The sequence below is a fragment of the Cervus canadensis genome, chromosome 20, assembly GCF_019320065.1.
Source record: "Cervus canadensis isolate Bull #8, Minnesota chromosome 20, ASM1932006v1, whole genome shotgun sequence".
In the NCBI taxonomy this organism is placed as follows: domain Eukaryota; kingdom Metazoa; phylum Chordata; class Mammalia; order Artiodactyla; family Cervidae; genus Cervus; species Cervus canadensis.
Window position 1 is genome coordinate 54,161,686 of NC_057405.1, and position 16,053 is coordinate 54,177,738.

Genomic DNA, 16,053 nt, shown 5'->3' on the forward strand with positions numbered 1-16,053 from the left:
TCAGTTAAAGGCCTTAGCAGAAAAGCCTGACCTTCCCCAGCCAGCAGGAACTCTGCCAGCAGGTGGCCTCTGGACTCTGAACTGAAACTTTCCTGGGTTTCCAGCCTGCCAGCCTACCCTGTAGATTTTGGAAGTGTCAAGCCTCCATAATCACAGTAGTCAATTCCTTCAAAAAAATGTCTCTGTCTCTGCCTATATATTGTGTGCTCAGTTGTGTCTAACTCTTTGCAAGCCTAAGGACTTCAGCCCGCCAGGCTCCTCTGTCAACGGGATTTTCCCAGCAAGAATGCTGGAGAGGGTTGCCATAGTCTTCTCCAGGGGATGTTCCCAACCCAGGGACTGAACCCGCATCTCCTGAGCTGCAGGCAGATTCTTTACCACTGAGCCACTGGTGAAGCCCCTATATACATATAATATACAAACCAACAGGATATAAAATATATAATATATATAATTATATTGTATGTTAATATATATGTTAAAAAATATATATATGTATATAAGATATTCAAATATCTTGTTGGTTCTGTTTCTCTGGAGAACTCTAACTAATGCACTTACCAACAACTGTTATTCTTTCATTTATTCATAAAATAAGTATTTGCTAAGCAGCTATTATGTGCAAGACATTTTCCTAAGTGCTAAAGATAAACTGGGGCTTCCCAGGTGGCGCAAGTGGTAAAGAAGCCGCTTGCCAATGCAGAAGACACAGGAGATGCGGGTTCGATCTCTGGGTTAGGAAGATCCCCCGGAGAAGAGAATGACTACCCACTCCAAAACTCTTGTTTGGGAAATCCCATGGACAGAAGGAGTCCAGAGGGCTATAGTCCATGGGGTTGCAAAAGAGTTGGATGTGACTTAGCCACTAAACAACAACAACAATGCAGTGCATTATAAAATGGTAAATGTCATACAGAACATATGAACAGGCCTGAGGGAGGCAGGGTGTGTGGGGAGAGACTGTGGTTTTAAATATGGCAGTCAAGGTAGGTTTCATAAGAAGACGTCTTTCCACTGTCTTCTGACTTTCACTGTTTCAGATGAAGTCATTCCTTATGCTTTTCCCCCTTTGTATATAATGTGCTTTCATATCTGGCTGCTTTTAAGATTTCCTTATTATCTTTGGTTTTCTGCAAATTGATAATAATTTGCTTTAACTGGAGTCATCTCCTTCATATTTGTTGAGCTTCTTGAATATTTGGATTTGTCTATTTTATCAAATTCATAACATTTTTGGCTGCTTTTTCCTCATATAATTTTTGTATCCCCTCACCCCTACCCTAAGACTATCAGGCCACTTAGTATAGTTCTACAGTTGAATGAGACTGTGTTTGCTTTTGTTTCAATTTTTTTTTCTCTCCATGCCTTAGCTTCAACACGCTGTCTTCAAATTCACTGATATTTCCTTTTATAGTATCTAATCTGTTATTAAGCCCATGTAGAGAATTTTTTGAATCAGATAGCTTATTTTTCACTTCTAGAAAAATACTTGGTTATTTTTATATTTTCTGTTTCTTTGTTCATTTACATTAACATTTGCTAAAATCCTTTTAAATTCATTTTCATAATTGCTTTTGAAATGTCCACATCTGCTAATTTTACTACTGTCATTTCTAGATCTGTCTTATTAACTAACTTCTCTCCTGGTTATAAGTCACATTTTCTTGCTTCTTTACACATCTAGTACTTTTTAAAAGTTGGATTTTGAACATTCTGAATGCCATCTGGATTTCTTTATGGGGGAGGTCTTTCTTTAAAAAGTTTTGAGGCTGTTCATTTCGTAGGTCAGCTTAGTCCACTCAAGGCTGATTTTCAAGCTTTGTTGGGGAAAGTCTCCAGTCATACTGCAAAAGCATGAATGGCCATTCTGGGGTCTTTGCTGAAACCCTGGTTGTTCACAAGTCCTTTCCACTTTAACTGGTCAGAATGTGAAAATCTCCCACTTGTTAAATCTCTAGTAGTTGTCAGCTTACAAGTTCCTGGTGGTTGTTCACAGCTTGAGTCATGGAGCCTCGGTCTACGCGTGTACAGCTTAACAGTCAGTTTAAGACTCAGGGGGACACCAAGAAGGTTCCCAGGGCTCTTAATGGGTGGTGCCCCTCCTTTGGTTTTGTGCCTGCAAGTTCCAGTGGCCTCACTCTTCCTGAATTCGGATCTTTGGATCCCTAGTTCAGTGAGGTTGCAATATCCTGGGGGTTCTTCTTCCTTGTGCCAGAATCAGAAAATTCCTCCAGGCAGAAACCTGGGGCTATCATAGGATAACATCTCTCTCACAGATTATAGTCCCTATGATACCTACAGATCAATATCTAAAACAGATGTTTTTTCCATTTCGTATAGTTTTCTACCTGTTTATGGTAGCAGGGCTAGCCCAGCAACACTTACGGCCAGAAGCAAAGACTTGTCAGTATGTTTTTAACTCATTTTTAATTCTTTATTGGATACATTTTTAGGGTATATTATCGTATAATGTTTAAAATACATAGATGTAAAAATTAAGAATGTGTAATTGAGGACTAATTAAAAAGAAAATATTTATGATTCATAAAAAACCTAATAATGACATAGTTTTTATCTTATTACACAGTAGGATAATTTAGGGTTTTACTTACTCGCAGCATCAAGCTTTTAGACTTGGAGGAATTAGATTCCAGTTCTCTGGAAATGTCCACCCACTTTCTATCAGCAGGTTTGTAAACCAACTGTATGTCAATTAGGTCTCTTCTGCATTTATAAATTAATCAAAATAGCTATGTGCATTTAAGACATCCAGCATTTTTAAGCACACTGTATGTTGAACATCTTTTTCTCAGAAAAAAAAAAAACTGTCTTAAAGCACAGAGGTAATCAGTACTTGTAAAACAGAAGTGGGATTCCAAGTAAGTATAGTTTGATAAAAGATTCTAGAAAACTGTTTAATGTGGCTGTTCTTTCTTTGTGACATTTTTTCTAAGTTCTGAAGTAGTCTCCTTTCCAAGAAACTGAATCACATTTTCTTGTATGAGTTTTGGTCACAAGTTACACAAGAGGCCAAACGATTCAGGTACACTCTCTCCATCTCTGTCTAGGCTTCTCGTAGTATTTTCAAAGATCATCAAATGGTTTTGGAGAAACTGCATATACATTTATGATTTCCATGAATTCTTTTCTCCATCCTGGAGCAGGAAATGGCAACCCACTCCAGTATTCTTGTCTGGAGAATCCTGTGGATAGGGGAGCCTGGTGGGCTGCTGACCATGGGGTTGCACAGAGTTGAACACGACTAAAGTGACTTAGCACGCATGCATGCATGCATTGGAGAAGGAAATGGCAACCCACTCCAGTATTCTTGTCTGGAGAATCCTGTGGACAGGGGAGCCTGGTGGGCTGCCGTCTATGGGGTCGCACAGAGTTGGACATGACTGATGCAACTTAGCAGCAGCAGCATCTCTATCCTCCATCCAAATTACTTGTCATTATGTTTTAAGTGGGTTTCTTGAAAATGAATATCCGAAAATGAATATCCGAGTTGACTGAGTTGAAAAACTCAATCTAAGAACCTTTATTTTGTCTTTCTAATTGTTATTGCTTCTACATCTTACTTTTAACATTCTAGTTAACTTGCTTTTCCCTTCTCATTTCCTTTTTATACTGTATTAATATAAACTTTTAATTAAGATAAACTTCTTTATAAAAACTCTTCCCCTTCATTGACTGCCCTGTGAGTTAAATACTCTTGTTTCTAGTCTTTTATACATTTTCCTTAAGTTTTTCATATACATAGTCAATAAACCAATGTCCAGAAATTTAGTTTCACCGTATTTTCAAACTGTCCTATATTATTAAGAATATCATTAGCAACATCACAATTGTCACTTTATTAAATGTAATGGAAAGCAGCCTCGTTAATAATACTTCATACTTCTGTTCTCTTGTCCTTTAAACAAAGACGGACTCTTACAGTTTGGTGCTTAAAGTCATGCTACATCAATCATAAATGATGGCTAATTCAGCAGCAGTGATTCAGCCAACAGAATGACAGGGCAGTGAAACTCACTGCAAGAAGCACACCAAACGCTCGATGACAGCTGTCTCAAGCACATCTAATGAGTTTTTCTCGGTATTTCTGGCTGCACTAAATGGCTGCCGCAGTTCATATTTAATCTAAGGCAGGAAGGTCCAAGGGAATTGCTGTTGGGATGCCAATTAAGTCAGTCTCTCTTCCCCACAACTCAGATATTTCATAGCCTCTAAACAAATATGCTCAACTGCAAACAACTCTGAATTTTCAAATGCTCAAGCATTTATAAGTCATTGTTGCTCCAAAATATATACATTAGGAAATACCTTCTTACACCAAAATGTAATCAGTAACAATGTATATTCAACCACCGCCTCACATTCAAACTATTTCAAGACAGTTTAAAAACAGAATTTTGGGACTCACTGGCAGGGGAAGACAAAAATACTGTTGATTGAGGAGGAGACCTTAAATCTCAAGAGCAGAAAGTGAATTTGCTGAAATCCAGATAAAAGGAAAACAGAAAAGCAGGAGAGCCAAGGGTCCCATCAGACCTTCATGAACATATAAACTCCAGTTCACAAAATACTGTTTTTCTTTAAACAATATGACATCAGAAGAAAAACCATGTTCTCTGGAATCAATTAACCTCATTCAAAACCACTGACTTTTTGCAACAGGGGTGCAGCAATGCTAGCCTGATTTATGAAATACGTAATTCTTAAGTCACAGCTTCCTTTCACTTTATGTCCATATAATTTTAAGCAAATTTTCCTTAAGTCAAAATGATTTTATTTCATGAAAATCTGCCTTTTAAATAAATAAATTTTAATAAAAACAAAATTCTAAGAACTACTGCAAGTAAAATATTTACATTTGTTGATACTAAGTCCATTGATTATATTTCAAACAACACCAACAGGATGAAAGCTAAAACTCTTTACCATGCTTACTACTGACAATTCTTTTTAAAAAAGTGTATTTCCCTTTAGACACAAGTTACCTTGACAGTCTAATTCTATAAGGTCATTTGTTGAATTACACTTAGAGTACTGATTAAATATCTTTAGAAAATGCTAATTAAGAAAGACAGGAATAATATCTATTGATATTATTAATATCTAACAATACCTTGTTGATAAAAGTTACTGGAACAGGAAAAATTCAAATATATAAAGAATGTGGTATTCACAGAATGTCACTTTCTGGGACATTCAATTTTGGACATTCAATTATGTCCAACTCTTTGTGATCCCATGGGCTGCAGCCCACCAGGCTCCTCTGTCCATGGAATTCTCCAGGCAAGAATAACTGGAGTGGGTTGCCATTTCCTTCTCCAGGCGATCTTCCTGACCTAGGGTTGAACCTAGGTCTCCCACATTGCAGGCAGATTCTTTACCATCTAAGTCACTAGGGAAGGCTACAAAATATTTGGCAATCTGCTGGTACTTCGCTATTCATTATCCATAACCAGATGACTTTGACAGATTTAAAAAAAAAAAAAGCCAAAAGCCATCCTCCCTTGCTCTGGGGTAGATGAGGTTGAAGATAAAACTGTCACAAATGGTGGCTGGTTTTAACAGGAGAATCCCCGGCCAGGCAACTTTCCATCTCCTTTACTGAAGACAGGATTTAACATGTGCCACCAAACACAGGCATCTACTATTTAGGGAGTCAGCGCTGAGGCTGTTTATTCAAGCAACACTTACCGAGAGTCTCCTGCAGCTGAGCCAGGCTCTAGAACACACAGATCAGAGCAGGACAGGGCTTCGAGATCGAGGGCTCAGGTGGGAAAGTCAGACTCACACATGCACGCACAGATGTAAAGTAATACCCTAAACATCAATACTGAGAAATCTAACAGGGAGGGGCACTGGAAAGAAGAGTGAGATTGGAAAAGGTCTCGGGGAAGGAATGGTCTCTATCTAGTTCTTTAAAGAGAAGCAGAATTCCTCTAAACATGATTGCCTGACTTATTCCATTCTCACAACTGCTATGATGGCATAGTACCTGGTTCAGAGAGCTATACTTAACATATTCATTCTTAAGTACACACCTCACAGACAGCAGCATTTGTAGTGGACGCGGCAGTCTGCTGAAGCACTCGTTCCCCCAGCTGCGGGGCGCTGGGAGCAGACAGCACTCAGCTGAGAACCTCAGGGCCTTGTCCTCCCAAGGACATATTCTTCTGGGCTCATCCCACATGCAATGACTAATTACTGCAGAGGTACAAAAGCCCAGATCCCTCACTCCTAGTTGGGCAAATGCTGAAGGGCTAATAACCTAGCTCATAGGAGCTCCCTGTAGGATTGGCTGAAGCCCTTGTCATGACTTATTCAACTCCTCCCCCTTCTACCTTCACTCCCGAGCATCAGTCAGCTCAGTCGCTCAGTCGTGTCCAACTCTTGGCGACCCCATGGACTGCACCATGCCAGGCTTCCCTGTCCCCAGCAGAGGCGAAGGTTTTAAAAGCACTCCCACTGAACCTGACCTGTGACACCATGCAAGGCATCATCTAACCTGGCTTCTCATCTTGACATATTTTATACCATTTGAAGGAAACCTTCTAAAGTGGTGGCTTCCGGTTTTGAAGAGGGACACCAGTCAATAATAGCTGCTATGTGGATTTCCAGTTATCAAAAGGAAGGGCATAAAACATGGGGTTATCAGACTTTATACTCTTAAAGAAGCCACATTAACTCACTGAGAAAATTTAACTGTGCATACTGTGGTATTAAGCCTCAGCAAGACAGTAATATTTACCAAGGGAACCTTTGACAGACATCATGCAAACTATTCAACGGCGTATGTACTTTATTCTGTTAGATTCACATGTGCTGTTCCAACAGACACAGGACACAGTGCATTCGGGAACACAATTCCTACAAGCTCAGCCACCATCAAACATGAAATTTAGAGATAAGAAGCAACCAGGACAAACCTCCAGGGAATCTAGTCCCAAATAATAGGTTTTTGTGAAATTTCTTCAGTGAATACCTCATGGAGGAGTGACCATGATCCATTCAGACCAGAGTCTGGGTCAAGCTGCACTGTGTCCACAAGAAGTCAACATCTCTACCACTGGCTCATTTAAGGCTTTTTTTCTTAATAGGAAAACAACAGAAATAAGTGTTAAATTGAACTAATACACTGATAATAGCAATTCCTCTAGAGAACAGAATCTTTGTATTTTAAACAATAAACTTATTATTACAAGCATAAAAATCCTAAAGTAGATGAATCTATTTTTATTCTCAATATGGTAAAAAAAAAAAAAACAGCTGGGCGTTCCAGATGACCTGAATAAGCCAGCTTCTCTTCATGAACCTCATATTAAGAGAAAATTAACAGACGATCACTTCTTAATGTTTTAAACTCTCAACCCTGATGTTTTAAACTATCTATAAAACTGTCTTCCAAAACATCAAGACACATAACTAATATTTACATATACATAGATTATGTGGACTTTCATCAAACTTATTATCCTTTTTTTAAAAAAAGCTCATAAACTGTTTTATGCTAGAGCTTCTGGACTCCATGGTTACATGCTTGTGTTAACAACCAAATCTTCATGGACATGACATTTCCTTAATATATATAACTTTTTCCACTTAGAATCCAACAAGAAGAGGGTGGAGAAAGTTTTTTCATAATTTGAAAGTACATGCACTTTTACATAATCTAGGAAAACTTTCAAATGTCAAACTAATCACCTAAAGGGACGGCTTCTCATTTATGGGACTCATTATGGATTTGTTATGAAAACAGGAGACAGTGTCAGCAGCAGACACACAGGGCAGTCATTCATAAGCAGTGTGACATGCACTGACCTAAACAGTTCTAATGGGTAGTCCTGAAATCAGCTTTCCCAATACTAGGTGCTACCACAGCAAGGAGGGAGAAAAGAAATAAACCCCAGCACTCTGTGATATGTTGCTGGGTATGCCAGAAATAGATACAACAGAACATTCTAAGAAAAGAAAACACATTCAAAGTAAAATGAGCAATGGGGGTCTCAACATGTTATAGTCACTCTTTCTCATCCACCTGATTATTTCTTTGGCACACAAGCTTGGTTATAAAAGAATCAACCGTTCTCTTTTCTCCCCTACTGAGCTATAGGGTGGGGGGTGGGGGCAGCTGAGAAAAGTGATGATCAACAAATCCAATTTTCTAAGGCAAAAACAATTCCCCCCCGTCAGGAGCTGTGTCATGAATTCAGAGCAGTGCCCCCTGCAGCCTTTCTCACATCCAGGTCTTTGGTTTGGCTTCCTGACTTTCTGCCTTCCCCACCATGCTCTGCCCCGCGCGTCCAGCAGCGTGATGGGGCTTATTGCTTCACGCAGCGCCAGTGAAAGAGAGGACGAGAGCGGTGAGCCTTGGACACACACGGTCTGATCAGGAGTACCCCAAGGACCGCTTCTCCTGAGATGAACAGACAGAATCCGTCTTCAGGAGCCAGTGAAAGTGCACCCCCTGGGACAGCACAAGGGGGTGAAGGGTCACCAACCAACGCATATGCCGGCAGCCTCAGGTTCAAGCACTGAAGTTAAGGTCAAGAGGACACGGGTGTCCTTAAAATGACACACAAACTGAATATGGGGGGAAGTCTGTCATGGGTCACCCCCCACCCCAAGCCTCTCTGTAAACTTAAAAATGTTTATTTAGTATAGTTTACTACAGACAAAACATCCTCCATCAGGGCCAGAGCCTGCCCATCTCTGCTCCTAGGTACCACCTGACCCTGGCACAGTGGTGGGCCCAGGGTAAGGGCTTCCAGGTATTTGGGGAGCAAACACGTGAACTGTGTTGATCAGGAAGAGAGCTGCCAAACAGTTAATGCTCAAGCCCAAAACTATCCAACAAGAAAGGGGCAGGTGAGGCAGAGTTTCCTGAGGAACACAGGAATTGACTGTGCTTGCCCTATAGGGCTACGCTGGGCACACCAGCGTTCGCAGGATCTTTATGTGCATGAACCTCAGCAGAGGAAGGGGGAGTACAGAAATGTACATTCTGAGTGCCCACAGAGAGTTAAGCATTAGGTAATGATTTTACACGTTGGCATACGTGTAACATACACAAATGCGTACACAAACACAGTTGACCCTTGAGTAAGATGATTCTTCTTACACACAGACTTTTTTCAACAGTAAATACCACAGAGAGACAAAGCCTGGGATTGGTTGAATCTGCGGATATAAATAGTGGACAGGGAGGAATCACATATATAAAGGGCTGATTAAGTTATTAGGATCCTTAACCCCCACATTGTCCAAGGGTCAGCTGTATATGCATATCTTAATTACTAGGGACCACAGTGAACATGTAAAGATGGTTTATGCAGACACGTGATAAATATTAAGATCAGTATTTGTTGTTTAGTGGCTCAGTCACGTCCAACTCTTTGTGACCCCACGGACTGTAGCCCACCAGGCCCCTCTGTCCATAGAATTCTCCAGGCAAGAATACTGGGGTGGGTAGACATTTCCTTCTCCAGAAGATCTTCCCAGCCTAGGGATCAAACCCATATCTCCTGCTTGGTAGGATTCTTTACCACTGGGCCACCAGGGAAGCCCAAGGGATTACCTTTGTTAAAAAACAAACCTTCCCCACTCCTAACTTCCCCCAAGAATTAGGTACAACAGAATTAGGTCCTCAGTGTAGGATTCAGCTGGATATCACAAAGACGCTGGGCATTTTCTCTTTAGTCCCTGAAACGCCAGTACTTTGGCCACCTCATGCGAAGAGTTGACTCATTGGGAAAGACCGTGATGCTGGGAGGGATTGGGGGCAGGAGGAGAAGGGGCCGACAGAGGATGAGATGGCTGGATGGCATCACCGACTGGATGGACATGAGTTTGAGTAAATTCTGGGAGTTGGTGATGGACAGGGAGGCCTGGCGTGCTGCGATTCATGGGGTCGCTAAGAGTCGGACACGACTGAGCGACTGAACTGAACTGAACTGAAAGGGATGTGATGTGTTTTCAGAATCTATACTCCAGAGCACCCTCTGCTGGTAAAAGTGTCTCAAAATGCTTGCTTTGTGTGCATGTGTGTTTTTAATGCTCTACAAATCACTTTAAAACAGATTTGGGGTGGCGTGGGGCAGTGGAGTGGAGGGTGTCCAAAAGAATCTTCTAAAACATGGCCTTTTTTACCTTCCCACAACCCTGCCCTCCAACAGAAACCTCATGGTCTACCTTACATAGTAACTGACATCACTGTCCCTCCACGTTACACCCCGGAGGCATAAGGCAGCCGCTCTTCTGTGATCCCAGCAGCTGGAGGTGTGGAGGGACCAAGGGGAGAAGGCCTGGGCTGGCAGGTGAGGAGGGCAGCGCTGAACACTGCCTGCACATCCGGGATGGCGCGACCGGTGGACGCGGGTTCCCCTGGGACAAGAGGCAGCGGGAGGGCAGCTGGGGGGTAGCTCCAGGCAGCTGGAAAGGTCCCTGCTGAAAAAGGATGGGAAGCAGGGGCGGCAGAGAGGCAGGAACCTCAAGGGAATCCTGCTGAGAGGAGGTTTGGGGGAAGGGAGGATGACGGCCAAGGTGAGCCAGAATTTAAGGTCCACACGAGGGAATATGTGGTTCCAAAGTCCAGAGGGTCCCAGAATCGAGGGGATCTCACTGCAAAAGGAGGCCACAGACAGCTGGTGCCCAGGCACCAGTCAAGACTGAGCCACCGGGAGACAGGGACAAACAGCTCCAGATCAGCAAAAGTTCCCTTCCCTTCTCTAACTCCTCCCTCGTTGGCCACTGGAGAATCTAAAGCACCATGAATGGCGAGGGGAGATAACAGGCAATCCTGTCATTGCTCAGAATGAACACTTCCCTGCCCCTAGTAAAGCTAAAACTATGTTTCAGACTGACCATCGCCCACTTCCTTCCTGCCCCTTCATACCTCCTCCTTCCTGTTCCCATCCTCCAAATCCCAAGCAACCACTGATGGGTTTTGTGCCTTTATAGACCAATTTGCATTTTCTAGAGTGTTATATAAATGGAATCAAACACTGTGTATTCTTTCTTTTCTAGCTTCTTTCACGGAGCACAATTATTCTGAGAGTCATCCCTGTTGTTAGGTAGAGCAATAGTTCATCTCCACAGTGGCGTACCCACTATGGAAAACAGTATGAAAGTTCCTCAAAAAAAAAAAAAAAAAGCAAAAAAAAAAAAACACCTAAAAACAGAACTGCCATATGGTCCAGCAATCCCACTCCTGGCCATATATCCACACAAAACTGTAATTCGAAAAGATACACACACTCCAGTGTTCATAGCAACACTATTTACAACAGCCAGGGCATGGAAGCAACCTAAATGTCTGATAGATCAACAGGTAAAAGAAGATGTGGTGTTTATATACAATGGAATATACTCAACCATAAAAAAGGAAGAAATAATGCCAATTGCAGCAACCTTGAAATTATCATGTGAAGTCAAAAGAGAAAGATAAATAACGTATGATGTCATTTATACGTGGGATCTAAAACATGACACACACGAACTTTTCTACAAAACAGAAATAGACTTACAGAGCATAGACTTGTGCTTGTCAAGGAGGGTGGAGGTGGGGGAGGAAAAATAGACTGGAAGTTTGAGACTAATCTGCAAACTATTAGATATACATATAACTAAATTACTTCACTGTATATGAGAAAGTAATACAGCAATACTTCAATAAAATAAATTTTTAAAAAACAGTTCATTCCTTTTTATTGATGACTAGTATTCCATTATATAGATGTACTGCAGTTTATTCACTCATGCACTTGTTAATGGATACTTGGGTGTGTCCAGTTTGGGGCTATCATGAACAAAGCCACTGACTACTCATCTCCAAGTCTTTGCTATGGGGAAAAAACATAATCAAAAAGAGGGAACAAATAGTACCTACTCCACCTGTTAGTCCCCCATGTGCTCCTGAAACCTAAGCTGGGGAAAGGCAGGCAGCATGTAAACTGGAGACCTGATATTTTGTTTTGAGCTGCAGTGAACCTTTAGTAGGGCTTTCCTAGAGGCTCAGCAGTAAAGGATCCACCTGCAATGCAGGAGCCTCAGGAAACATGGGTTCAATCCCTGGGCTGGGAAGATTCCCTGGAGGAGGGCATGGCAACTCACTCCAGTATTCTTCCTTGGAGAATCCCAGGGACAGAGGAGCCTGGTGGGCTACAGTTCATAGGGTCTTAAAGTCGGACACAACTGAAGTGACTTAGCACACATGCAGAGACCTTTAGTAGCAGTTCTAACACCGTAAAGTGTCCAGAAAGCTATGGGTTCTGCCAAGTGGTAGACACTGTCCTGGGGAGAGATGCTGTCCTGGGAAACAGAGGGAAAACCAATGCTGCTTCATGATAGTAACTTAATGGGCAGCTCAAGGCAAGAAGGACCTATCCATGCAGGAAGGCAGAAGAGGTCTCTGGGAAGGAAAGAGATGAGTCATGAGATGGCATCTAGGATATAAAGAGAAGTCTTCAGACGACCTGGAATGCAGCAGCCAAAAGGGAGGAGGGTGGGTCAGCAAAGAAATTCAAATACCATGCACTCAGACGGTCACCTGCCCACAGGTGCCTCCAGCCACACCCACAAAGCCCAAGGCTCCAGGGCACCATGAGATGTTGTAATAAACTCTCCACCCATAGACTGAAAAAGGGCCCTGAGGAAGCTTAAGAAACATACTTGGAGAGCGGATGTGACTTGCCCAAGGCCACATAGACAGGACTAAAATTAAAATCTCCTGATTTCTGCTCCAGTCTACTCCTGTCACTAGAGTGATGAATCCTCCAATGAGAGACGCTGTTAAGTGTATTCACAAAATACTAGATTCGAAATGACAATTCCCAGTGGCTCAGATGGTAAAGAATCTGCCTGTAATGCAGGAGACTGAGGTTCAATCTCTGGTTCCAGAAGATCCCCTGGAGAAGGGAATGGCAACTCACTCCAGTATTCTTGGCTGAAGAATTCCATGGACAGAGGAGTCTGGCGGGCTATAGTCCATGGGGTCACAAAGAGTTGGACATGACTGAGTAACTAACACAAAAGGCACCACTGAAAAATAAAAGTAACAACCTCAGCACGTGCACTTGGAGTGTGGTTGTGACTGGGACTACTGCTTTCCTCTAAGGCACAGGTCACTAAATAAATACTGTTAGAAGACTTCCTGGTGGCCCTGTGGTTAAGACCCCACGCTTCCACTGCAGGGGGTACAGGGTCAGTCCCTGCTCAGGATACTAAAAGATCCCATATGCCACAAAGTGCAGCCAAAAAAAATTAAAAAGTGGGGGGTGGGAGGGTGGTTGTTAGGAAACCGTCTGCTTCACTTGCAGTGAAGGCCCTGAGCAATCTCTGCACCAGGCAAGGTTCTTCTGGTCCAGCCCGCCTATAGTGTACCTGTTTCTTGGACTGTCTTGGGATTTATCACACTTCACTGACAGGTACAAGAAACTCCCACATTGAGACTTTTTGCACAACCTAGATTTTTCTACCTGGAACTGACTCATCAATTCAGGGTAGACCTGAGGCTTCTGTAGGCTCAGAACTATATATAGCCTCTGTGTTTAAGGGACGAAGGTATTTTTTCATGCAGCCAGAAGGTCCTCTCAGCAGGAGAGGACTCACTCCGGCCAACCCACCCAACTCACTCCGGCCACTGAAAGGGTGACATCTAAGAAAATCCCTCAAGCAGCTGGAATACAGCTTAATGAAATCTACACGCGGTTTGTGTCTACTAAGCCTACCGGTTTGCTTACGATTTTCTCTGCACAATCTGCTCATCAGGGTGCTGATTCAGAATAAAGTTCCTCAGGACTCGCTGGACACATCCTATGAATTTCTGTTTTTCTATTTAACAACTTCATTTATTGCTTCTGTGCAATACAGATGCAGTTCTCCATTTACTACCATTCTTTAAATGGTCATTCCTGCTGTTTTCACATGACCTCTTACCTTTTGTCAAGGGAGGCAGGATGCATGTTGATTAAGAAGATACAGGCTGTGGGTCTAACATACCCAGCAGGCAATTCCAACCATAGACTTGCAAGCTAATCATACTCACAAGTATTTTATTTTGACTATGCAATGAAATGATCACTACCCTCTAAAGGTTATGGTAAAGATTATACTAGATGAACTACATAGAGTGAATATCTACTGAGTGAATGGTAAAAGGATCACCCAAACTATTTAAATTTGCTTTACTTTTTAGTTGCCTAGACACAGAATTGAATCTATATATGTTAAATGCAAATAAGATAAATCTCGACTGTATTTTTTAAAACTGGCTACTAATAGCAGCATTATTCACAATTGTGCTGTGGAAACACCCCAAGTGTACTTACAGATGATTGAATAAACAAAGTGTAGTACATGTACACAATCAAATATTATTCAATTTTTAAAATGATGGAAACTCTGACACATGCTATAACATGGAAATAAACCTTGAAGATCTTATGTCACGTCTGTGCTCAGTTGAATCAGTCATGTCCGACTCTTTGCGACCCCATGGACTATAGCCCGCCAGGCTCCTCTGTCCATGGGGATTCTACAGACAAGAATACTGGAGTGGGTTGCCATGCTCTCCTCCAGGAGATCTTCCCAACCCAAGGATTGAACCCAGGTCTCCATCACAAATGGATAAATTCTATATAATGACATTTACATGAGGTATCTCGAGCGGTCAAATACATAGAGACAGGAAGTAAAATGGTGGTTACCAGGGCCTGGGTGGAAGAGGGGATGAGAGTTATCACTTAATGTGTACAGAGCTTCAGTTTCATAAGATGAAAAAGTTCTAGAGACAGAGAGGGGTAACGGTTGTGCAATAATGTGAACATACTTAGTGCAATTGTACTCTATAAACGATTAAGCTGACAAATTTAGTTGATGATCAAACTGATAAATTTTATGTTAACTATATTTCACCATGATTTTTAAAAACAAAAACAAACAAACGAAAAAAACTAGCTGCTTCAACTAAATGCTAGTAAAGAGATGTGAGCAACAAGTTACAAGTGTATTCTACAGGGAAGATTGTTTTCTTTCAGACTAATATGTTAAGATCAGTATTCTGGAACTTACTTTTAGTTGTACTTCATTGTATCAATAAAATAATTTCACCGTTATTAAAATACATCTGCTATAATGTTTCTCCATCAACATCTCTCCCCACAAAAGGTAAAAAGAAACACATGAACTAACATGACATTTTCTGGGGTAGTATATTTACCTTCCTAATTGTTTCACTCAAATGAAGACACAAATGTATATTATTTTATAAATAAACACCTACTATCTGCAGAATGCAGAAGTCTTAGGTATGAGGAGAAGCTGGACCAAGATGAAAACTTAGTATGATAATCTACAAAGAGTCAGAAAAACCATAGAAACAAGTATGTGAGGAAAATGACAACAGTAACTAGACAAGAAAAGCTTGTAGGATGGGAAGTGAGGTGCGGGAGACAAAGCATGAACAAAGGGCATAATTTCAGGTAATAATATATAAGTCCTGTAAATTCACTGTAAGCACATTGTGTTAAAGTCTGGCAAACAAAATAAATAAAACAAAATAAATAAAAGGACAATGTGGAATAAAGTGGATTAATGAATGAGGACTAAAATACCATGGGTTCCTAATCTATACCCCAGTGAATCAGACCTATGTTCAGAAGTTCACATCTAAAATGCCCCTTTCATACCAAAGCTCTAACTATATTCCAGAGAAGACATAAGAGGCTCAATGGACTAAAAAGTTTCTAGTGAATTGCTCACTCCCACTAAGCATGGGATGATAGCCTCTTATATGAAAACATTCAGAATGCTTTTATATCTTAAAAAATACATATTTCATATATATATATATAAAAGAAATGAGCTAACAAAAGCCTAATTCTCACTCTAAGCATTTCTAAGTTTTTTTTAACAGCTGATTCTCAAGATGCAGAATAAAATCTGGGACAGTAACTACAAAGATGCATCACTTCAACAGAGGCTCTTTCTTATCAAGACCAGGAAGGTTTGAACCATCTATGAGATGTATAAATATCCAAAAGA

At 41.3% G+C, this 16,053-nt stretch overlaps 1 protein-coding gene across 1 annotated transcript in view; it reads right to left on the reverse strand.

Moving 5' to 3' along the window:
* LOC122422752 (prolyl endopeptidase) overlaps positions 1-16,053 on the reverse strand; it is a 133,563-nt gene that overhangs the window by 81,082 nt on the left and 36,428 nt on the right. The gene's annotated exons all lie outside the window — the stretch shown is intronic.